Source organism: Orbicella faveolata, unplaced genomic scaffold (assembly GCF_042242905.1).
Source record: "Orbicella faveolata isolate gen_17 unplaced genomic scaffold, um_ofav_v1 contig_1, whole genome shotgun sequence".
Taxonomy (NCBI): Eukaryota; Metazoa; Cnidaria; class Anthozoa; order Scleractinia; family Merulinidae; genus Orbicella; species Orbicella faveolata.
The window spans coordinates 19,459,772-19,485,230 of NW_028301536.1; the positions used below are offsets into that span (position 1 = coordinate 19,459,772).

The 25,459-nt window shown below is 39.6% G+C and overlaps 1 long non-coding RNA gene across 2 annotated transcripts in view; it reads right to left on the reverse strand.

Annotated features, from left to right (window-relative positions):
* Positions 1-17,771, reverse strand: part of LOC149118339 (uncharacterized) — a 24,693-nt gene extending 6,922 nt beyond the window's left edge. The window contains exons 1-3 of one of the 2 annotated variants that reach the window (XR_016208585.1): positions 17,546-17,771; positions 17,377-17,436; positions 762-808 (exon numbers count right to left, since the gene is read on the reverse strand). This is a non-coding gene — a long non-coding RNA (uncharacterized LOC149118339). The remainder of the gene's footprint in view (positions 1-761; positions 809-17,376; positions 17,437-17,545) is intronic. The other variant, XR_016208587.1, reaches the window with a different exon arrangement.
* Positions 17,772-25,459: the final 7,688 nt, after the last annotated feature.

Consider the following 25,459-nt stretch of genomic DNA (forward strand, 5'->3'; position numbering starts at 1 on the left):
ATTTAGATTGGAAAGATGAACATAACCCTCACCCAGACAATCACACTATACAAACTACTGATACTCCTAGGTTTAAACCATTTACTATATAACTGGCCAATTGGCCATTTAAGGTGGCTGAACACAGTTTTCACATGCGCTTTTGCTGATGCAATTCAGCATGTACACAAGGATTGCAAAAACAAACATGCTGTCAATAGTGCAATTATTTTATTTACTCAACACCCGCACTATCTGTGCTATTTTTTCTATATTTGAATGCAGTGTATCGATGGCTTTATTCTTTCATTACAAAGATATATTAGAAAAGGTAATGATGCAAAGAACCCAGCAATTCTCAGCTTTTTCTTTGTTACCGAAAGAACCCAGTTAAGTGCAGTGCATGTGCAGTTGCTCGAAAAATTGAGACCGATTGCTTTCGTAGAAACTTGCCAAGTTCTAACGATCCAGTCATTAGAATTTCAAGAAATTTGGCAAGAAAATAGTTCAGAAACCATGTGAATGATCTATCACAAAAAAATCTGCATTTTCACAAAGGGAATTTTTAATACAGAACATGCAGTGAAAACGATTTACAGCGAATTATGAAAATTGTCTACGTCAAAATTTTATTAGAACAGGTTGACAGAAGGGATTTAATGTCAGTTTGTAGTGGGCAAATGATGAAAAAAATCTAACGACTGGACATTTTTTAAATAAACAAAAACCATTTTTTAAGCCTTGTTTTTAACCAGCCCCGTTACCATAGCAACAGCACACACCTTAGCCAAAATGTGAGAATAAATCCTTCTGTGGTTAACCTTGACTCCTGCAAAAAACGGGCGCCAAAGCATAAATAGTTTAAAAGTAATGGTGAATTAGGCATAGGCACTTGAAAATTGTGTTCGGCTACCTTAAGCAGGGTAAGATTGTAAAGGATTACACAAGTTGGGATTTCAAAATGTGGCAGATGGCCGTATCAAAGGGCTGGCTGCATTTACAGGGTTTTTCTATGAATAAAATGTATGGGCCTTTCGCCAGGACACAAAAATGTGGCATAATAACAAGGTGACCATAAGGTGGGGTTCCACTGTACTAGACTAACATGATGAAATGGTGATAACCACGGGATTAAGAATAATTTAAGTTCATGCAAGATTTATTCAACATGTACATTATACATGTAGTCACTATAACCTATACAAAATGATTAACTTAAGGTAATGAGCCCCCTATGAAAGTAGCAAATAAATTTCATGGCTGTTAACAAATGCTGAAAGTAGCTTGACATTCCAAAAGTAAAGCCCTGGCCAAACAGACCTGCAAGTAGAGGCAAGCTCAAAACTTGGGTCTACTTGTGACTTTGTTTGGCCAGGCCTTGGGTGCACTTGTGTTGACCTGCAATGACTTGCGCTCACTTTGGTCAAGATCAAATTTGCATGCAAGTCGATGCAAGTTTTCACAGTTGGGCCACCCATTATAGTCAGCTACATGTACAACATGTGATCACTGATGGAAAATAAATATACAGTGACAGTTAATAAATACAATATGACAGATCATTAATTATTCAAAGTGAGGTGCTAGCACTTTAATCCAAGTGAATGAATGTACTTTGTTGTTATCAAGTGTTACATTAACATTTACATCAGGAGGGCAAATGGTTTTCACAGGCAGGCAAAATTCTTTCAACTGAACTTCTTCAGAAAACCTTTTCTATAGATGGTCAAACCAGGCTGGCAAAATCATCCTCACAGCTGGTCAATTTGCCTGCTGCCCACCACCTAATGAAACACCTGATTTATTATTAAGGGACAGTGTCATAATCTGTGCATATGTGAAATTGTGAATATTGATTACAGAATTCTGTGTTCAATACACCATTTGAAAGCTCAATGAATGCAGATTCTTAAGATAATGAAGATACATGCAATGCGTGCAGATTCCAAAAAATGTCCATGCCCTTCCATCTTCACCTAAACCCCATTCTTGGCTTGGAAATTCCACCATATTTAGGAATTCACTAATCATTCAACTGCCCCCTTCCCTACAAATTTTTTTACTTTTTCTTTACAACTGATTTGAAAGGCCCTCTCTAACTTCATGACACCTAAATATTATGCCCAAATTCACCCTAAGACTCTCTCCTTTTCTGACCTGAAACTTAGTTATGTGACCCATAGCCTGCAGAACAGGCAGATTAGCAGGGCAGAGAGCAAAATATGGTACACAAGCGAAAAGCAAGAGGCAAAAAAAATCCACCTGTAGTCACACCATTTTTTTTTTTGAATGTTCCTTAGTTTTTTTTTTCACTATTGCATACAATACTAACATTACTTACACTACTAAGACTTCTTACAATACTAACATTACCTACAATACTCATATCACTTACGCCGCTACTGACATTACTTACAATACGACCGTTACTTACACTACGATTACTACTAACACTACGATTACACACAACAACTACTACAGATGCTCTGCCTACACAACTGATAATACAAATCTTGCTCTACATAGTACTCTAATTACACAATTACTTTTTGTGTTAACAAGATACTTTATATGAAATTACAATACAGGTATTTGAATTATCACGAATGTACATATAAATTTACATAATTTACATGCAGCACTTACTCCTTTACAAAAAAAATTGGATTGTTATTCAAAACTAGGTTCCATTTTGCCTGAAAATGTTTTAAGCTTAAAATGCTTTGAGAGGCTATAAGCTTTTCAATTTCATATTTTCTCTTGACCACATCTTTAAAAGGCAAAAAGAGAGGGATTTGTTTATTTTTGCGACAATTCCATAAATAAATTTGACCTAAAATGATAAAGTAGTTGAGCAGGTTAGATCTCTGACCTAATATTCCTAATATAATGTTAATATATTCCAGTTTTATTTGCTCCCTGGTTACTGTCAACCAAAAGTTTTCAAATTTAGTCCAAAATTCTGTTGAGAAGGAGCATCGATAAAAGAAATGTTCTAATGTTTCTCGAGAGGTTTGACAAAAGGTACAAAGATCACTTTGAATCCTTCCGCTTTTTGCTAATCAGGTATTTAAAAACAAAATGTCATTTAAAATTTTGAACTGAAAACATTGTACAAATGTTTCAAGAGCAACTGATTTTGCCAGTACAAACGCTTTTCGAGTCTCTTCTTCACTTAGGTTAAAATCTGACATTAGGTAAGAGAACCCTCTTGAATGTTTGGCTTTTTCTTGAATGAGAAAAGCATAAAAGTTTCTACTCTTGCTTGAGAGAGGATCAAAATCTTTGTTACAACATTTTAACTCAAGTGTATTTAAAACGTTTCTATCGACGATGAGATTCCTTAAATGCTTTGGCACAGAGCAGCGAACAGCAGACCACGTCAAGTAATTTGAGCCTATTAGTCCCTTGTCCTTTGCTATGTTAAAGGATTCAACATTGTTCCGAGAATACATTAAGTCGCTGATAAAAATTACCCCAGCATTCATATAGTTATGATAACAGATCGGTTTGCCATCTATCTTTATATTACAATTATTCCAAATTATAGAGTCAAAAGCTTTAGAATCCGTTGAAAAATTTGAGCGAAATTCAGACCACCACTGCAGCATTTCTAAATAAAAAATCAAATTAATATGATAGTCATTAATATTATAGTTGCAGTGAAAAAAGAAAAAGCCTCCATAAGGTTTGAGCAAATGTCTAAGATAGCTCTTCCATTGTTTATGCTCTACCGCCCCCTTGAAATGATTGGCATGAAAGAATGAGAATTTACTGGCACGAAAAAATGTCTCAAATAGCCAATTTACAAATGTACATGTATACATGACGCAAAACAGTCAACAGATGTCAACATCTAAATTTAGTTAAATTTAAATCATGTGGTGCCAGAACGAACAAAGGAGGTATAAACCTAAACATCGAGCTCAGGAGACGAAAAGCACATTGAAACAGATTCAGGATGCAAGAAAGACAACTTTGACAACACAGAATGGATCTCTAAGATTCTCAAAGTAACACAAGAGCAGTCTCCGGCGATGCCAGACAAAGCTAAATATGGTCCGTGGTAACAAGCCATATAACTTAACACAGTTTTAATCTAACAACTGGGCCCGGCATCACAATATAGAATGCAAGTAATCAACATGATCACCGACTTGTCCCTCCAAAGAGAATAATTAAAAGAGCTACAACATACATTTCTACAATAGAAATGGAGCAAGACAAACCATACTTTATAACTCGGCACATGGCAAATTACAGAGGTGTCAAACTCTACAAAGTGATACATAACAGCTGAAACCATGTAGAGCTCTGATCTCTAACAGTCCAATGGCTCTACTGAACTTTTTAAAAAGTCCTCCTGATAAAAAAAGTACCCTTCAGAAACAAATCAGGAGCAAAAGGGGAATTCCTAAGAAACACTAAAAAGCAAGCCCAACCAACCTGCTCCAAACTTATTTACCAATTCTGACAGGGGTTACATATCGGCCATGAGAGACCGATCCAAGTTTTCACTCACAATGCGTTCAAGACTGACTGCTGGACACACACACAAAAAAATTCTTTCACATATTTATACACGTTTTCCTGATTGCAGTTGCCTCTTGTTCACACACCGCGGTTAGTTTCCACTTGTTCCACTACTCATCACCATTTTGAATTTGTCAAACAAACTTGAAAAATTCAGCCTAAACTTTTTAAGTTGTAAACCAAACTTACCACATGCACAATAACACTGTCCCCTTAAGTTTCATGGAAATCTTTCAAATCTACATATCCTTTAACATTGTTCAAAGAGGAGGGATTTACTTAGAAAAAAGTCAAATAGTTTAAGCTTGCTGTGATTTGTATCATTGTTGTGACATGTATCATTGTTTTAATGTACTAATTACTAAATATCTGCTTAATGTAAACATTTTAGGGCTCAAAATAGCGATTCTCTGGTCACCAATGAGATCCAAAATTGAGTGTTTGCAACCAGATATTAAGAGCAGCTTGCTGTAACAATCACCTATACCTTAACCTATGCAGGATAGAAAAAAATGATTTTCTCAAACTTTGTCAGGAAGAAGGTTTTCAGTAACTTGTTTCAAAACTGTAACTTTGAGGTTGTTTAATATTATTTTCTTGTTGAGACAGCCTTACATGTACATATTTTGCCCTGCAAAAAGCAAAACACAACAATAAAATTACACTTTTTACAAGTGCTAGCAAGCCAAAATAATAAGTGTGGCTGGAAAAGCTAAGTCATAGTACTAAAATATTATCTTTTAGCAGTTCAGCACTATCAGATTTGCATGTAATTTAAACCTAAATTTTCATCCAATTTTAAAAATTATATGCTTCGACAATGTTGTGTCATGTCAAAATTTAGTTCAATTTCATGGCCCAATTTCATAGTACATGGTTTACATGTACCTGTCAAAATAATTTTCCTGCTTAAAAGTATCCCTTAATCTAAGTTTTTATTGCAAATCTAGCTTGAGCAAAACAAAGAATGAAATTATAAAACACAAAACTTGAGAGCATCTTGAAGACTAGACACTTCTTATAAGCTAATTGCCTGACAAAATTAATACATATCAGGTTGCAAACGAACATTTTAAGCAAATGTTAATTTTGGATAAGAAATCATACATTTGGCAGTTGGCGGCTACAGACAATACATACAACAAAATATCAGGTAATAATCAGCATCAAGAAAAATATGAGAGAAAACTAGTAGAATACATATGGTAGTTGGCGAAACTTCTCACACATGTCCAATATACACAAACAGATACCAATTGTCAAAACACCCTCACCAATCGTACCATTGGTAAATGATCACTATTCGTCAAAGTAGCCTTGTCGATTGGTGCCATTGGTACCATTGGTACAAATCGATTCCAATGGAAAAAGTAGTTAGTCGATTGGTATACCATTTGTAAACTGCATATATTAACAACCGAGGGCCGCGCGTAAACTACTTGTTGATTGGTACCATTGGTACCAATGGCACCAATGGAAAAGTAGACAGCCGATCGGTATGCCATTTGTAGTTGCATAAAGCGTGCGATCCCAAAAGCGCTAAATGAATGTAATATGTATATTCTTCGTTCTTAAGTGTGCAAGCCCAAACACACGCTAAATACAATGTATATTCTTCGTTCTTAAAGTGTGCGAGCCCAAACACATGCTAAATAGAAAGACCTACATACAATATGTATATTCTTCATTCTTAAAGTGTGTGAGCCCAAACACACGCTAAATATAATGTATATTCTTCGTTCTTAAAGCGTGCAAGCCCAAACACACTCTAAATACAATCGCCCTACATACAATATATATATTCTTTGTATTTAAAGCGTGTGAGCCCAAACACAAGCTAAATACAATTTATATTCTTCATTCTTAAAGCGTGCGAGCCCAAGCACACTAAATACAATGTGTATATTCTTCGTTCTTTAAGAGTGCGAGCCAAGCACACACTAAATACAATGTATATTCTTCATTATTAAAGTGAGCCGAAACACACACTTAAAACAATGTATATTATTCGTCCTTGAAGCGTTCGAGCTCAAACACACACTAAATACAATGTATAATCTTCGTACTTAAAGTGGGCCCAAACACACCCTAAATACAAGATATATTATACGTTCCTGATTTGTGACTATGAGTAGTCCCTCTTTCGCTTAGTCCATCGTGCTTGACTGGAAAGAAAACTGCAAGAAAGAAATGGCCCCGCGAAATTCTGGAGGCGAGGATTTCACACGGCCATTTCTTTCTTATATTGTATGTAGGGCATTGTATTTAGCGTATGTTTGGGCTCGCACACTTTAAGAACGAAGAATATACATACCGTATTTATTTAGCACTTTTCGGCTCCCACACTTTATGCAAACACAAATGGCATAAGAACAAAGAATATAAATTGTATTTAGCGTGTGTTTGGGCTCGCTTTAACAACGAAGAATATACATTGTATTTAGTGTGTGTTTGGGCTCACAGGCTTTAAGAACAAAGAATATAAATTGTCTTTAGCATGTGTTTGAGCTCACACGCTTTAAGAACGAAGAATATACATATTGTATGTAGGGCATTGTATTTAGCCTGTGTTTGGGCTTGCACGCTTTAAGAACGAAGAATATACATTGTATTTAGCGTGTGTTTGGGCTTGCACACCTTAAGAACGAAGAATATAAATAATTGTATTTAGCGTGTATTTGGGCTCGCATGCTTTAAGAACAAAGAATATACATATTGTATGTAGGGCATTGTATTTAGCGTGTGTTTGGGCTCGCACGCTTTAAGAGTGAAGAATATATAAAAAAATATTCTACGTCTTCATAATGAGATACATTTCACCAATGGAACACCTATCGAATAAGTGCAATTCCTGTTACCGCCGAAGAACAGTATTTTATTTTTGTTTTATTTTGATCGTGACGTTTCGTGTCAATGACATGAAGTAGCTTGCAAAACTTTGTAACCACCCGGACGGACTCACGTGGAACTGATTTTGTAAAACTTGGACGTGTCTTTGGTTATTAAAAAAGTGTTAAAATCAAATTTGTTGTCGTTATGCGAGTTCATTGGGGACTAAAGAAGTAGCGGCAACATTTTCTGGTCCTTGAAAGCCGGATAAGAACGAGCGAATCGAAGAATTTGGAATTTGGTGTGGCGAAGATTTTGGAATTTGGTATGGAATCGACCGAAGCGACTGATGGTGGTCGCCATCTTGGCCATTTGGATTCAGCTCGTACTGTGAGTACTAACATTGTTACTTTAAAAAACAAACGGGCAGCCGTCAAAAGAAGGATCACGAACACGTTGAAGAAATTGGAGTCCACCATCAAACAGTATGGTCGAAAAGCGATTATACGTGGATATGTCAACAACTTGCAGGAATATCTTAACGAAGTGAAAGGCCTCAATGATGAACTCGTCTCAGTGATCCCAGAGAACGAGCACGAAGCCGCAATAGATTGGTATGAAGAACAACTCGATAGAGTCGAAGACGCTAAACTTCAGGCCAACGCACATCTTGACGAGCGGGCAGAGGAAAGTTCTAGCGGATTAAGCTCGGTGAAATCATGGAAAACTTCTTCGACAAGAAATGTCTCCCAAGCGGCCGAAATTCGCGCCAAAATTACTTCAGCAGAAATTAAAGCAAAACAACTTGCCTTGGAGGAACAGCAAAGAAGAGAGGAGTTCGAAAAACAACTGGAGGTTAAAAGGAAACTTGAACTTGTCCAAGATGAAGCTCAAAGGCTAAAATTCATGGCTGAAGAAAGAAGAAAGACTCAGGAAGCCAAGGACGAGGCTGCACGCCTCGCAGCAGAAGCAGCAGTGTTACAAAAGGTACAAAATGAAGTTAATGATCCGGAAGCTTTGTCTAATCGATTGCTTGATTTTGAGGATGATTCATTGAAATTTGTTCCATCATCTAATCTTGATGAACCGTTAACAATAATTCCTCCACTACTCCCTGGTTTGTTGCAAGGAACTGGAGCAAATCATGGAACTACATTGCCACCTGACAACCCTACAAAAGTTGTTACACCTTCACCTTTGTTACAACAGCCAAAGTCAGGTGTTTCATTTATTGTACCTCAGGGCACGAAAAAACCTAATGAAACATTGCCTTTGTATCACTCGTGGATTGGAGATTTACAAAGTGGAGTACAGCATCCAGCTTTAACTAGTACGGACAACCGAAAAACAACCATTTGTGGTCATTCTACTCGTGACTCTCTTCCAAAGTTACGCCTAAGTAAGTTTGATGGTGACCCTTTACACTGGTCTGATTGGTCCTCAATGTTTAAATCAATTGTTCATGATGCTAATCTGTCCCTTAATGGCAAAATGCAACATCTTCAGAACTCTGTTATTGGTAAAGCTAAGTCTGCAATTGAAGGATATGGATACAGTGGAGATTCCTACTATGAAGCACTGAAAGAACTGGAATCCAGATTTGGCAAACCTTCCCTTGTTGTGAAAGTCACACTTGACAAACTGAAAAAAACAGCTCGATTACAAAATGACAAACCTCAAGAAGTGAGAAATCTGTCAGATGTTGTGTCAACTACTGTGTGGACATTTAAGAAGTTTGGATATGAAAGTGATCTGAAAGCAGAAGCTAATGTTTCCCTTGCCGTTGACAAACTGTCCCAGGAGCTCAAAATCAAATGGAAGGACAACACCAAAGCTACCAAACTGGAACAACCTAGTCTTGATGACTTCAGTGTGTGGTTGAAAGGTCAGGCAGATATTTATGATGATTGTTGTTACCCAAAAATGTCAAGTAAGTTTCCATTCCAACCTCATAAGAAACCTCGGTCTGGTGGATCAAATGGAATGACTGAAAAACAGAACACTTTCTCAAGTAACATTTCACCTCGCCCCAGGCCAACAAAGTCCTCTTGCATTATGGGTGATGGGCAGGAACACAAGTTATCTTCTTGTCCCAAGTTTAAGGCTCTAAGTGTGGAAGAACGCCTAAATGAAGTACAGAAACATAAGTTGTGCTTTTGTTGCCTCAGTCCTCGACATTGGCTTAGCAATTGTTCAAATCAAAAACAGTGTGGTGTAAATGGGTGTTCGCGATCACACAATGCTCTGTTGCACAACTTGAGAAATGTTTCGGTGGAAAGCAGTGATGCAGTGTCTGCTATTAACCCAGTAGCACAAGCCGAAGTTGGTTCGTCTACTGAACATTCTAACACATCTCACAGAAGCAGTCACACCTCTGTTCTGTTACAAGTAGTACCAGTAACCCTCTATGGTCCAAAGGGATATTTCAACACATATGCTATGCTGGACACAGGAAGCACTTGCAGCTTGCTGTTAGTAGATGTTGCTGGAAGACTTGGTTTGGATGGTCCTTTGGAAAGTGTGGTCTTAAATGGAATTCAGAAAACATCTGAGCTTATGACAAAGCGTGTTAATGTACAAGTCAGCCGATTGAATGACTTTGGTACCCAATTTGATGTGAATGGAGTTCTTGTAGTTGATCACCTGAATGTGCCAGAGAAGAAAGTGAAACTTGATGAGCTACAAGAAAGATGGCCACACCTATCAGACTTGGAGCTGACTGAAGTCGCTGGGACTCAAGTCACTTTGCTCCTTGGTAGTGATGTCCCGGAACTTATTGTTCCCCTGGAAACTCGACATGGTCCAAAGGGTTCCCCTGTTGGTGTTCGCACTAGGATTGGATGGACTGTTACTGGTCGCTTACCTGGCCATATTCAAGAATGTGAATCTGTTTGTAAAGTTCATGTGGCGACTCTGGATGAGGAACTCAATGACACCGTAAAAACTTGGTGGCGAACAGAGAACTTTGGTTGTCGTTATGACAATGATACCCAGCGCTCAGTTGAAGATAAAAGAGTCATGAAATTCTTGAATGAAAGTACACGTAAGGTGGATGGTCGTTATGAGGTTCCTTTGATTTGGCATGATGACAAAGTCGAACTTCCTGACAATTTTGCTGCAGCTGCTCAACGTCTGAATTTTCTGGAGAAGAAGCTTAATCGTAATCCCGAGTTGGCAGAAAGATACAGGAAAACTATTGACATGGATATAGAAAAGGGATACATCAAAAAGCTTACTAAGGAGGAAGCAACTGCACCAGCCATGCGCAAATGGTACCTTCCTCACCACCCTGTTCATAACCCCAAGAAACCTGAGAAGGTTCGTCGAGTATGTGATGCCACTGCAAAGTTTCAAGGCTCATCATTAAACAGCCAACTTCTTAGTGGCCCAGATTTGCTGAACAACCTTGTTGGAATTTTCATGAGATTTCGAGAAGAAAAGGTTGCGCTTTCAGGAGACATTGAAGCGATGTTTAACCAAGTTGCTATCCCAGAAGAAGATCAAGCTTCCCTTCGATTTCTGTGGCGTCAATCTCCTGAATCATTGACAGAAGTCTACCAGTATGTGCGTCACATATTTGGAGCCAAATGTGCGCCAACCTGTGCTAACTATGCTCTGTTGAGAAGTGCAGAAGATAATGAGAAGCAGTTTCCGAATGCTGCCTTTGCCGTAAAGCGAAACTTTTACATGGATGACCTTTTCAAGTCTGTTAAATCAAGTGATCAAGCTCTGGAACTGCAACAAGAACTTGTTGAAATGCTAAACAAAGCAGCTTTTCACTTGACCAAGTGGATCTCTAATGAGACAGAAGTGATCGAGCGAATACCAGAATCGGAAAGAGCGCCCTCTATCAAGGTTGTGGAGGAAAGCATCGTAATGCCTATGGAACGTGCTCTTGGTGTCGTTTGGGATACCAGCTCAGATTGTTTTGTCTATGAAGTGGTGAAGAGAGACATTGCGGACACGCATCGGAAGATTCTGAGCTTGATAGCATCCCTCTTTGATCCGATTGGATTTCTAGCTCCATTTCTGGTCAGAGCAAAAATCTTCCTCCAGCATGTGTGGCAGTTAGGTATTGGATGGGATGATGCACTGCCACCAGAGTTTCTAAAGGAGTGGTCCAAATGGCAGGAAGAGCTGGATGGAATTGCACAGTTTCACATTCCCCGTTTCTATCGTCACATACCAGACAACCCGTCTGTTATTGACCTTCACGTCTTTGGAGATGCCAGTGAACAAGCATTTTGCGCAGTGGCTTATTTCAGATTCTGCTATGTCAGTGGAGCAGTGCGATGTGCATTTGTTACAGCGAAGACTCGGGTAGCCCCGAAGAAACCCTTGAGCATCCCAAGGCTTGAACTGCAGGCTGCTGTTTTGGGTGCAAGATTGGCTGCTGTAGTGATTAAGGAACATGATTACATCATTGATTCCACCTATTATTGGACAGACAGCAGTACTGTGTTTCAGTGGATTCGTGGAGTGTCTAAGCGCCACCCCGCCTTTATTGCTAATAGAATTGGAGAGATCCTGGACAGCACCGAACCCAACCAATGGAACCACTGTCCTGGACAGATAAATCCTGCAGATGATGGCAGCAGGGGACTTCCAGTGAGCTCTATTACTTCTGGGAGTCGTTGGGTAAATGGCCTTGCCTTCTTACACTTACCTGAAGAGAGATGGCCAAAGGGAAATGCAAAGCTTGAAATTCCCAAGCCGTCCGATGATGACCCACAAGCCCAAGAAATGGCCATTACTTGGACTGGTGTGGTGAAAGGTTCAAAGAACGATTTCTTATCTCCAGCGAAATACTCATCTCTAACAAAGCTTCTCAGAGTAACTGCTTACCTGAAACGGTTTATATATAACTGTAAGCACCCCAAATCTGAACGTCACATTGGTTCTTTGTTGGTTGAAGAGATGGAGCAAGCTCGAAAGTTTTGGATCTGCATTGCCCAAGCAGAATCCTTTCCTCAAGAAGTTGCAGTTCTCAAGTCGAAACAGCATGTTTCAAGCAAGAGCAAATTGGTATCTCTCTCACCATTCCTTGATGGGCATGGAATCATTCGTGCAGGTGGTCGAATTGAGAGAGCCGATATTCCATTTTACAGTCATCACCCTGTGGTACTAGCACCAGATCATGAGTTGACCCGTCTCATCATCATGAACTGTCACGAGAAATTGAAACATGAAGGAGTGGACCAAGTACGAAATGAGTTGAGACAACAGTATTGGATCTTACGCTGTCATGCTACAGTGCGAAAGATTCTTCATCAGTGTTCTTACTGCAGAAGGCGAAAAGCGAAACCAGAAGCACCCTTGATGGCAAGTCTACCATATGATCGCTTAAGTGTTGCACCACCATTCTCGAAAGTTGGCGTGGATTTCTTTGGTCCTCTTAAAGTGAAGCATCTTAGAAAAGAGGAGAAGAGATATGGTTGTCTCTTTACTTGCTTGGTGACTAGAGCAGTTCATTTGGAGGTTGCATTTGACTTGTCAACCGATTCCTTCATCATGTGCCTTAGGGGGTTTATGGCTCGAAGAGGTAAACCAACTGTGATTTACTTCGACAATGGAACAAACTTTGTAGGAGCAGACCATGAGTTATGTGAATGCATCGATGGCTGGAATCAGCATAAGATCGGCAGTGAGTTGAGCCAAGAGGGAATTCAGTGGGTATTTAACCCGCCTGCCGCACCTCATATGGGAGGTGTATGGGAGCACCTCGTACGATCATGCAAGAAAGCCCTTAATGTTGTTCTACAGAAACAAGTTCTTACTGATGAGGTGTTGCTTACCGCCTTTGCTGAAGTGGAATGGGTTGTGAACAGTCGTCCGCTTACTGAAGTCAGCTCGGATGTGGATGACCTTGAAGCTCTGACACCGAATCATTTCCTCATTGGAAGAGGATCTCTCAACTTACCGCCCGGTATCGTTGACGACAAGGAGTTGTCAAGTCGCAAACGTTGGCGACAAGCACAAGTGGTGGCAAATCATATTTGGAGTTGTTGGTTAAGAGAGTACCTACCTGGTTTGATTACTCGAAAGAAATGGACTCAACCTACTGTAAATGTCAAGGTCGGAGATTTGGTGTTAGTGGTTGAGCGGGCAGTTTCAAGAGGTTTCTGGCCCCTTGGCAGGATCGTAAAAGTCTTTCCTGGACTTGACAGTATTGTAAGATCAGCAGACATGAAAACGAAGTTTGGAGTAATGAGACGCCCTGTGACAAAACTTGCCGTCCTTGAAGAGTGTTCGACCAACTAAATCGGGCGAACACGGGGGGAGGATGTTACCGCCGAAGAACAGTATTTTATTTTTGTTTTATTTTGATCGTGACGTTTCGTGTCAGTGACATGAAGTAGCTTGCAAAACTCTGTAACCACCCGGTCGGACTCACGTGGAACTGATTTTGTAAAACTTGGACGTGTCTTTGGTTATTAAAAAAGTGTTAAAATCAAATTTGTTGTCGTTATGCGAGTTCACTGGGGACTAAAGAAGTAGCGGCAACAATTCCATTGGTACCAATGGACGAGTAGAATGCACCCCTGCTCAGCCTGAAGCCATCGGAAATATTCTAAGTCTTTATAATAAGATGCATTTCACCAATGGAACACCAACTGAATAAGTGTAGTTCCATTGGCACATATCGTACCATTGGTACCAATGGACAAGTAGAATGCATCCCTACTCATCCTGAAGCCATCCGAAATAATCTAAGTCTCTACAATGACATGCGCTTCACCAGTGGAATACCAATCGAATAAGTGCAATTCCATTGGTACCAATCGTACAATTGATACCAATGAACGAATAGAATGGACCCCTACTCAGCCAGAAACAATTGGAAATATTCTACGTCTTTAAAATGAGATGCCTTTCACCAATGAAACACCAATCGAATAAGTGCAATTCCATTGGCACCAATCGTACCATTGGTACCAATGGACGAGTAGAATGCATCCCTACTCATCCTGAAGCCATCCGAAATAATCTAAGTCTTTATAATGACATGCGCTTCACCAATGGAATACCAATCGAATAAGTGCAATTCCATTGGTATCAATCATACCATTGATACCAATGGACGAATAGAATGGACCCCTACTCAGCCAGAAACAATTGGAAACATTCTACGTCTTTATAATGAGATGCATTTCACTAATAGAACACCAATCGAATAAGTGCAATTCCATTGGCACCAATCGTACCATTGGTACCAATGGACGAGTAGAATGGACCCCTACTCAGCCTGAAGCCATCGGAAATATTCTAAGTCTTTATAATGAAATGTGCTTCACCAGTGGAATACCAATGGATTGAGTGCTATTCCATTGGTACCAATGGACGAGTAGAATGCACCCCTACTCAGCCAGAAACAATTGGAAATATTCTACGTCTTTAAAATGAGATGCATTTCACCAATGGAACACCAATCGAATAAGTGCAATTCCATTGGCACCAATGGACGAGTAGAATGCATCCCTACTCATCCTGAAGCCATCCGAAATAATGTAAGTCTTTATAATGACATGTGCTTCACCAATGGAATAGCAATCGAATAAGTGCAATTCCATTGGCACCAATCGTACCATTGATACCAATGGACAAATAGAATGGACCCCTACTCAGCCAGAAACAATTGGAAATATTCTACGTCTCTATAATGAGATGCATTTCACTAATGGTACCAATGGACGAGTAGAATGGACCCCTACTCAGCCTGAAGCCATCGGAAATATTCTAAGTCTTTATAATGAAAATGTGCTTCACCAATGGAATACCAATGGATTGAGTGCTATTCCACTGGTACCAATTGTACCATTGGTGCCAATGGACGAGTAGAATGCACCCCTACTCAGCCAGAAACAATTGGAAATATTCTATGTCTTTAAAATGAGATGCGTTTCACCAATGAAACACCAATCGAATAAGTGCAATACCATTGGCACCAATCATACCACTGGTACCAATGGACGAGTAGAATGCATCCCCACTCATCCTGAAGCCATCTGAAATAATCTAAGTCTTTATAATGACATGCACTTTACCAATGGAATACCAATCGAATAAGTGCAATTCCATTGGCACCAATCGTACCATTGGTACAAATGGACGAGTAGAATGCACCCCTACTCAGCCTGGTTGGAAATATTCTAAGTCTTTATAATAAGATGCATTTCACCAATAGAACACCAATCGAATAAGTGTAATTCCATTGGCACCAATCGTACCATTGGTACCAATGGACGAGTAGAATGGACCCCTACTCAGCCAGAAACAATTGGAAATATTCTACGTCTTTAAAATGAGATGCATTTCACCAATGAAACACCAATCACATAAGTGCAATTCCATTGGCACCAATCATATCACTGGTACCAATGGACGAGTAGAATGCATCCCTACTCATCCTGAAGCCATCTGAAATAATCTAAGTCTTTATAATGACATGCACTTTACCAATGGAATACCAATCGAATAAGTGCAATTCCATTGGCACCAATCGTACCATTGGTACAAATGGACGAGTAGAATGCACCCCTATTCAGCCTGGTCGGAAATATTCTAAGTCTTTATAATAAGATGCATTTCACCAATAGAACACCAATCGAATAAGTGTAATTCCATTGGCACCAATCGTACCATTGGTACCAATGGATGAGTAGAATGGACCCCTACTCAGCCTGGAGCCATTGGAAATATTCCAAGTCTTTATAATGACATGCGCTTCGCCAATGGAACACCAATGGATTGAGTGCTATATTGGTACCAATCATACCATTGGTACTGATGGACGAGTAGAATGCACCCCTACTCAGCCAGAAACAATTGGAAATATTCTACAACTTTATAATGAGATGCATTTCACCAATGGAACACCAATCGATTAAATACATTTCCATTGGTATCAATCGTACCATCAGTACCAATGGACGAGTAGAATGGGCCCCTACTCAACCTGAAGCCATCGGAAATATTCTAAGTCTTTATAAATCCCCATGTGGAGACATTTCACCAATGGATTACCAATGGACTGAGTGCCATTCCATTGGCCTCCGTTTGCGTGTATTGGACAACCCTCAAATTTCTTACTTTAATTTAACCTATCTTGATAAAAAAATTGGCTGAAATGGTAACATTGGCTGCAAGCTTTAAGTTGCATGTACAAAACATTCTTAAAAGTTGCCAGGTCTGAATACAATTTATAAATACAATTTATATTCTTTGTTCTTAAAACGTGCGAGCCCAAGCACACACTAAATACAATGTGTATATTCTTCGTTCTTTAAGCGTGCGAGCCAAGCACACACCAAATACAATGTATATTCTTCGTTATTATAGCAAGACGAAGCTAGGGTATTGATTTAAGCGTCAGTACATATAAATAAATAGGGTATCAAATTTTTGGTCAGGGCATTAACAGGGTAGGAAAAATTGTCACAAAAAAAAATCGATTTTGCTCTTAAATAGGGTAAGGGTTTTTGGAAGTGCCCCCATCCAATTTTCTGGGAGTACCCCCTCCCCTGTGGGCATAGGGAGGGGATGTGGCGGTTTCATGTTGACTGATACAAATATGTACATCACAAGTAAAAGAATTTCAAACAAATTAATTTCCAAAACATATAGCAGTTTACACATAAGCTTAACTGCCATGTGTGGTCTCATTCCAGATAAATTACTCTAAGAAATCTTGTTATGATTAAACAAAGACAAATAATTAATCTGAGATAAAATTATTCACCTTCTAAGGCAGATATATATAGCCATTCTATTTATTTGATCTTGTCTGCTGTGCGTGTGTGTGTGTGTGGGGGGGGGGGGTCAACATTCGCGAGAATACTGAAGATACCGCCGGTGGGGGGGGGGGGCAACACTCACGAAAATACACATATGGCGGGGGGACATACATGATGTTTCATGCAGAACGAAGCTAACTTAGCAGCAAGCTGGAACCCGATCAAAAGGGGAAAAAATACATATTACTACAGTTAACAATGTAAATAAATCAATCGTATTTTGTTTGTCCAAAAAGTTTACCTGCAATCCGAGTTCAATTTCTGGCCAACAAAGCTCTCCAGCTCCAAGCGAAGTTCCTCCCTGAATATACAGCAGGTACACTGATAAGGAGAACGTCCTCCATATGAACAAAGCATGAAAGCACTACAAGGAAAGGTACTAAATACACAGTGAATAAGAACAAACTGACCTTTTCAGTCTGCCTTTTCCAGCCTCGTTCACCTTTCGCGGTTCAACAACATGGACGAACTGTTCTTGCAAAGAATGCTGGGAGTGTTCACTCATCTCGCGCGTTACCCGCGCCGCGCGAGTTGGTATCCTGACAATATTCGCGCGCAATCCATATTTTGCCCGGGTGTGTGTGTGTGTGTGTGTGTGTGTGTAGGGCTTGCCACAAGTTGCTCGGCATCTTTTTGGCAACTTTTCGTATTTCGAGCAACTTGTTTTGTTTCGAGCAAGTTTTTGTATTCTGACAGGAGCCATAATCGGGGACGGAGACCGTAAGTCTTGGGATCCGCGCGCACCTATGATAGGGGACAATTTTTCTATTTTTAGAACAAATTGCGCCATCCTGACGTCATATATCCGCGCGGATCCGCGCACATGTCGGGGGTTCTCGTGTGGATGTTGTCACGTTGCATGATCAAATGGTGAGAGTTGAGAGATTCTCTTGCGTATCTTTCACAGCGATGGCAGGGAATAAGACAGGGACTAAGAACCAGGGCGCTTATATGTAGTTTTATACTCTGAGCCAACGGAAAAGGTGGGTTTTTCAGGGTCGAAAACAAGACTTCAATCTCGCGCTGGGAATGAATAATAAGATCTGCTCGCGCTAGTTGTAAGCTTACGCGTATGTTTTTGTGTTTGTTCTGACTTAAGAATATAGCAAGAAAACTCTCTACTCTGGTATCGAGTTAATTTGTGAGTTTCTCGGACAATGGTTAATCATAACCAAAACCTGTTTTGATGGTTTCTTATTGTTTCTGCTTGTTTGGTGAGTTTGCAAAAGTTTTTGAAAGGAAAGTCTGACGCGTACAATTAGCTCATTTGCATAGTGCGGCTCGTGCACTTTCAAGTCCGAGTCGTTGTTTTCAATTGTCAACAAATCTTGACAAAGATTTCTTTCGTTATCTTTTCTGCTGAGATGCTGCAACAAATTTCACGAACGCAAAAAAGGCTACTAACATCATGTGTGTTTCTTCAACATAAGCATAGTGAAGTTTTACACTGCGAAAATGGAAATAGACAAGGAGTTTGATAACTCGATCAACAAAATCGAAATGGTTATTCGAAGTTGATTAAAGAAAGCGTCATCGTAACTTTGCTGATTATTTCTCCTTTATTCGCATATTTTCAGCTTAGCCTTTAATATGTTCTCAAACATTTATCAAGCTTAAACATATTTAAAAACTATAGAGTTATTGTTTGAGTTCGATGTACGCTTTCACACGAAAGTGCGGCGGAAGTACAATTTGTCATGTTTACTGACTGTACAAAACACGCATCGGCAAGCGCTCTCATTCATCAACAACAGATAATTTACTGGATTTTTACACGAATAAAACTGAGCGGTATCTACGGACGTAAAGTTATTGGGCCTTAATGAAACATCAAGCGTTGCTTACAATTCAGGCGAAACTCAAACTAGCAATTATTTTGTTTTACTTTTCGGTCGCGATAGACTGGCAAATTCCTCGGAAGCGTGTGGCAAGAGGAGCTAGGAAACTATGAGGTCCTGAAGCTCTGCTATATCTAAATATATCGAGCTAGTTTTTTGTTGTGTAATGGAAAAGCTGTTAATCTTTAACATATGTGAAATTTAAAGTGGAGTAATGTACAGCTCATGTAAAAGAAGCATCCGTCAGAACACAACTTGGTCAGCGATATATATCTAAGCTTAAAGCGGAACATACCCAAATTCGACACTGTCTTACTTCACTCAAACTGGAGCAGCTTACGACGAAAATACTTAAGCAAAATTCCAACTGACGTAAACGCGTTGAGTTGCGGGCCAAAAACATAAAAAATATCGGGAATTTCGGACGCCATTTCCCCCGCGCGACATCCGCAAAAATCCTCGCAGCATGTACGCGCGTGTGCCGCAGGCGATGGCGCAATTTGTTCTAAAAATAGAATTATTGTCCCATATCATGGGGACAACCCCAATACTAGAAATGGCGCGCGCTTACGGTCTCCGTCCCCGATTATAGCTCCTGATTCTGAGCAATTTTTAGTTTTCTAGATATCGGAGCAACTTTTAGTGCTTTAAGGCGGGAGTACACATGAATTTAAGTGAAATTTTAGGAAGTTTAAAGAGGGATTAAAAGGATAAAAAGGGGTTTGGAACACCACCAGACAGTTGATTGCCCCCAAAAGGGCACCCCGGGTTGGTGGGCAACTGTTTGGTGTACGTCTACCAATTTCTAACTTCAAATTCTATTTTTAAAACAACATCAAATCTTCAAAATTTCCTATTTCCATAAATTTTACTAATCCTTTGAGAAAAACTATTTATCCCCAAATACACCCAAAAATCACCAAAAAATTTACAAAACAGCCCAAAACGTAGCTATGTGAAATGAGCAGAGAGATTTTTCACTGCTTGAAACGTGAACGAGATATTTGCATTCAAACCATAATACCCAGTAAAAATATGGCCTTCATGTTAACCCCCGCCTTAATTGGCCATGCTTTCATATTTTACAATGTTTCAGTAGACAATTTGTGAATTTCTTTAATTTTTTTAAAATTTGTTTGAATTTTTTTTAAAAAGATTTTAAAAAAAAATTTAAAACAATTTTGATATTGATGCGTAGTATTTACTCATACGTATTGTGAACAAATTTATTTATAAGCGACGCTCGTCACAACGCAAAATTGCACAAAAATGCTTAGAAAAACAGTCTTACTATCTTCCCAAAGCAAGAACAAATTATGGGAAATTTAATATTCGATTTCAGGGTCCTAAGATATGGAACGCTATTGATTATGATACAAAGCACTTGCCAATTTCATCATTCAAAGTTAAACTGAAACAGAGCTTTCCCCAAAGCTACTAGTCAATTCTCTTTTTTTGTTTCACATTAAGATAATATCACTGCTTTTGCAACGCCTTACCATTATTTATCTGATATTCTTCATTGTTCAGTTCAAATATATTTTTTTTATTTAAGGTAATAGATTACGCGTGTGATTTAATTTCAGCTTCTTTTCTTCTTTACTTTCTGGTATATATTATATCTTGTATGTGTGACCGTGTGTACGTGTGTGTCTCCGGCCAAAATTTGACTAACCAATTTGTAAACTGGCAACCCGGCATTTTTAACCCAGTGGTTATTTCGGGTTGCCAGAACCCTAATACTTAGCAATATTTTATACATTTCTGTATTAATTAATGAAAAAAGGGTAATAAAGAGGATGTTGTGTTAGAAATGTTACTATTGTTGTACAGATTGCATATTTTTGCATCGGACCGAATAAAAGAAGAGAGAAACAAAAAAAAAAGAGTTTTTGCTTTTTTTTAGCAACTTTTGACCAACTTAAGTTACAAAAAGCAACCTTTGACTTTTTTTGAAGCAAATTTTGAGCAACTTTAAATTTTGAGAAATTTTGGGCAACTTTTGGGAAATCTTGAGCAACTTGTGGCAAGCGCTATGTGTGTGTGGAGGGGAGGGGAGGGGGATTGGGTGGGGGTGTGCAGCCCGCTTTCCAAAACCCTTACTTTACTTATGACCAAAATCTGCGATTTTCCCTACCCTATTTATGACCTGACCAAAATTTCGAACCCTACTTATGACCTGACCTTATATCAAAACACTGTGTCAGACCTGCCTTGTCAACTCCCGATAACTCGAACCATCAAGGGAAATTAAAAAAGGTTCGAGTTATCAGGAGTTTGAGTTATCGGGATTTGAGAGCAAATGACCGGAAATAAGGGAAAAACGGTGAAATGTTTTCTATTTATGCAGTGTACATTTTAATCAAATTTAATTAACTGCACAGTCAAGGAAGCCAAGAGATTTATTGACATTTTGGAAAAGGAGTTAACAAGCAACACTTTGTGAAAACGAGCGGAACCTGAACTGAACTGACACGTGTTGTGTAATCTAAAAGAAAGAAAAAAGTTCACACGGTACACTGTTTGTTTTGACTTGTCACGTATTGACAGACATGGTTCGAGTTATCGAGGGTAAAATTATATAGCAAATGGCGTAAAGGGAAAGGAAAATTGCTTCGAGTTAGCGGGAGGTTCGAGTTATCGAGAGTTCGAAGTTACCGAGGGTAAAATTACAGTAAATGTATGACGGAAATCCAGGGGAAATCGATTACGGTTCAAGTTAGCGACCACGTAAAAAGTAAAATCTTAATTTAAGATTTTTCGCGTTACCTCACCACCAGAACAATAGCCGATAACTTAAGTCAGTTCAGATGAATGTTAATTGCCGTAATCAGAATTTATGAAGGGCTTTTGTTGGTTTTCTTTTCGATAATGCTGAAAAAGTGGCTTCTTCTTAAAAACTGAACATACCCATATCAAGACTAGAGTACAAAAACCATCCTCTATTTATGATTAAAATGGCCAAAATTGGTACCCTATTTGTGACCAAAACGGCTGAAAAACCATACCCTCTGGGGCCACATATAGCTATATAGCTCATATATACTGGAGTACGTTGCGTCAGTAGATGATGTTCACATAAAACATTTTTATCGCCGACAATCGCCGGCTTGCCTGCGAAGTTGAACTCAGCTCAATTGCGCAGGCAAGCCGGCGGTCAATGCCTGGGACAGATTATGATTCGATGATAAATGTTCACATATGCCGCATTGGTGTCCAAGCCGCGCCCAGGTAGGCTTAAGGGAGAACCCCTCCCCCGGGATATTTTGATTCACTTTCATTCATGCCTTCACGGATTGATATTTTAGTTGAAGTCTGCTGTGACCGGACCGAACCTCCCTCTTCGTACCTTCTGGCAGGAAATTTATGGGTAGTTAGGTAGTCGGCCATTAAGCATTTTTACAAATAATAATAACTTGAGTTTGTTAGCACGCGAGGGCAAAACGCGCGAGAATTCCTTTCATGGCTAACCCTGAATTGAAGAAAGCTACAAGAACGAAGAATTCTATCGCACTGCTAAAACTCTGCAACCTAGTTGTAATGGTCCTTTTTATATGGGAGTACCCCCCGGACCTCCACACCACGCTGAAGAAATTTGAAAACGGCGTCTTCACTCTGAAAATGCTTCAAATGTTTTCCTTCCACGCTACGCCAGGGGATTCGAAAACTCAACAATAACAGATCATTAACCCGGATATTGCGAAAGCAATCTGTAGGGTAGCTGTGGTGCAGATTATGCAAATGATATGTAAGGACCTGTAAGGTCAGTTAGACTGCCGGAACATGACTATTGTGAGAACGATTGTTAAAAACTAGAGAACCCAGCAAAACAAACAACAAAACTAAGTACGAAGAAAGATATGTGTGGGTTAAGCTTGACTGTTGGACGGCCATGACACTGACTAAAAATAACAGCTATGTATTATGAACTGAACTTTTCAGCTCTACTGACATTACTTTACAACATTTACACTATAAATACTATACTATTTACACAAAATACTATTTTAAAAATGTGAAACAGGGCCGTTATCTTTATTTTCTATGCAGAAATTGCGTGAAGGCAGTACACTGTAGCTATAATAGGTGACCCATAGGTGGTTTGATTTCATGTAAATATCTATTTGTGTAAACTTAGATTTATGTTTCTCTATTTTTGTTTTATTTGTCAGAATAGCTAGAAACGTACCCCAGTAGAGTCGGTAGAACCCTTCACCTTTTCTTGGAGTTGTAGTGTTATGCTATAATCATGTAGAGGTACGAGCCAAGAGGAGTTCATTTGCTATAGCTATGGATTGGTGCAGACTGTGAATGAAGTTAATTAAGATGAACGAAATCAGTCAACTTTTCCAAAACCAATTTCTTTTGCCCCCAAACCAGTTTTTCACACCGCCGGCCAAAAACCGTTTTTCTTTTTTCTTTCTTTCTTTCTTTTTTTTCCCTTCATCTTTAAACCGTTTTTTGCGATCGCAAAAGCGTTTTTCTCCAAATCTGAAACCGGTTTGTCCGTCCCCAAAAACATTATTCTTCGATCCCAATACACTTCTTCCTCTCATCTCAAGAGTGGTTTTTCCGAGCCTATGGATTGTTCGATCAAATCATGCATGCAAAGCGTTTTAGCTAGATCTTCTTGGGAAGGAACTTCCTGGGAAGGAAACCAGTATTCAATCAGTGAAAACCTTATTGTCCCAGTGTATCCATTGGGAGACCCAGGGGCGGCTAGTTGGGACGGGACTAAGCGATTATCAAGGTAAGCTTACCTTGAGCATCTCTTAGGCGGGACGAACAAAACTCGGGAAAGAAAACCCGGCAAAATTAAAGCCAAAAACCGTCGACCCTGGGGAAGAGGTTGGATCAGGACAGGAGGGAGAGGTCAACTTTGCTTGCGTAGCGATGCGATTGCGCGCCCGATGATCTTGGCCATTATGACGTCACTCGTGAGCCAGCCCGTGAAGTTTCAATGGCCGCTAAAAAATGACACCAGGAAAGTGGCAAGAACTTCATGCTAGCATGCATATAGAGCACTTAATGTTTATACCATGTATGGTATATCCTAATATGGCAAAAAGATCAACTCACACTTCCATACATTTGTATTCACTGACATTCACCTTAATGCATTCACCTTCACTTGTACGCACTCACCTTCACGTGTATGCACTCAACTTCACTTGTAAACATTCATTTTCACTTGTATTCACTCACCTTCACTTGTACGCACCCACCTTCACTTGTATTCACTCGCCTTCACTTGTACGCACCCACCTTCACTTGTATTCACTCACCTTCACTTCTATTCACTCACGTTCATTTCTATTCACTCGCCTTCACTTGTATGCACTTACCTTCACTTGTATTCACTCACCTTTACTTGTACGCACCCACCTTCACTTGTATTCACTCACCTTCACTTCTATCCACTCGCGTTCATTTCTATTCACTCGCCTTCACTTGTATGCACTCACCTTCACTTGTGCGCATTCATCTTCACTTGTATTCACTCACTTTAAATTGTATGCACTCTCCTTCACTTGTATCCACTCGCCTTCACTTTTATGCACTCACCTTCACTTGCATTCACTCACCTTCACTTCTATTCACTCGCGTTCATTTCTATTCACTCGCCTTCACTTGTATGCACTCACCTTCACTTGTATGCATTCACCTTCCCTTTTATGCACTCACCTTCACTTGTATTCACTCACCTTCACTTCTATTCACTCGCGTTCATTTCTATTCACTCGCCTTCACTTGTATGCACTCACCTTCACTTGTACGCATTCACCTTCCCTTTTATGCACTCACCTTCACTTGTATTCACTCACCTTCACTTCTATTCACTCGCGTTCATTTCTATTCACTCGCCTTCACTTGTATGCACTCACCTTCACTTGTACGCATTCACCTTCACTTGTATTCACTCACCTTCACTTCTATTCACTCGCCTTCATTTGTATTCACTCGCCTTCACTTGTATGCACTCACCTTCACTTGTACGCATTCACATTCACTTGTATTCACTCACCTTCACATCTATCCACTCGCCTTTATTTGTATTCACTCGCCTTCACTTGTATGCACTCACCTTCACTTGTACGCATTCACGTTCACTTGTATTCACTCACCTTCACTTCTATTCACTCGCCTTCATTTGTATTCACTCGCCTTCACTTGTATGCACTCACCTACACTTCTATTCACTCACTTTAAATTGTATACATGTACCTTCACTTGTATGCACTCGCCTTCACTTGTATGCACTCACCTTTACTTGTACGCACTCGCCTTCACTTGTATGCACTCACGTTCACTTGTACGCACTCACGTTCACTTGTATGTACTCACCTTCACTTGTATGCACTCACCTTCACTTGTACGCACCCACCTTCACTTGTACGCACTCACGTTCACTTGTATGTACTCACCTTCACTTGTACGCACTCACGTTCACTTGTATGCACTCACCTTCACTTGTACACACCCACC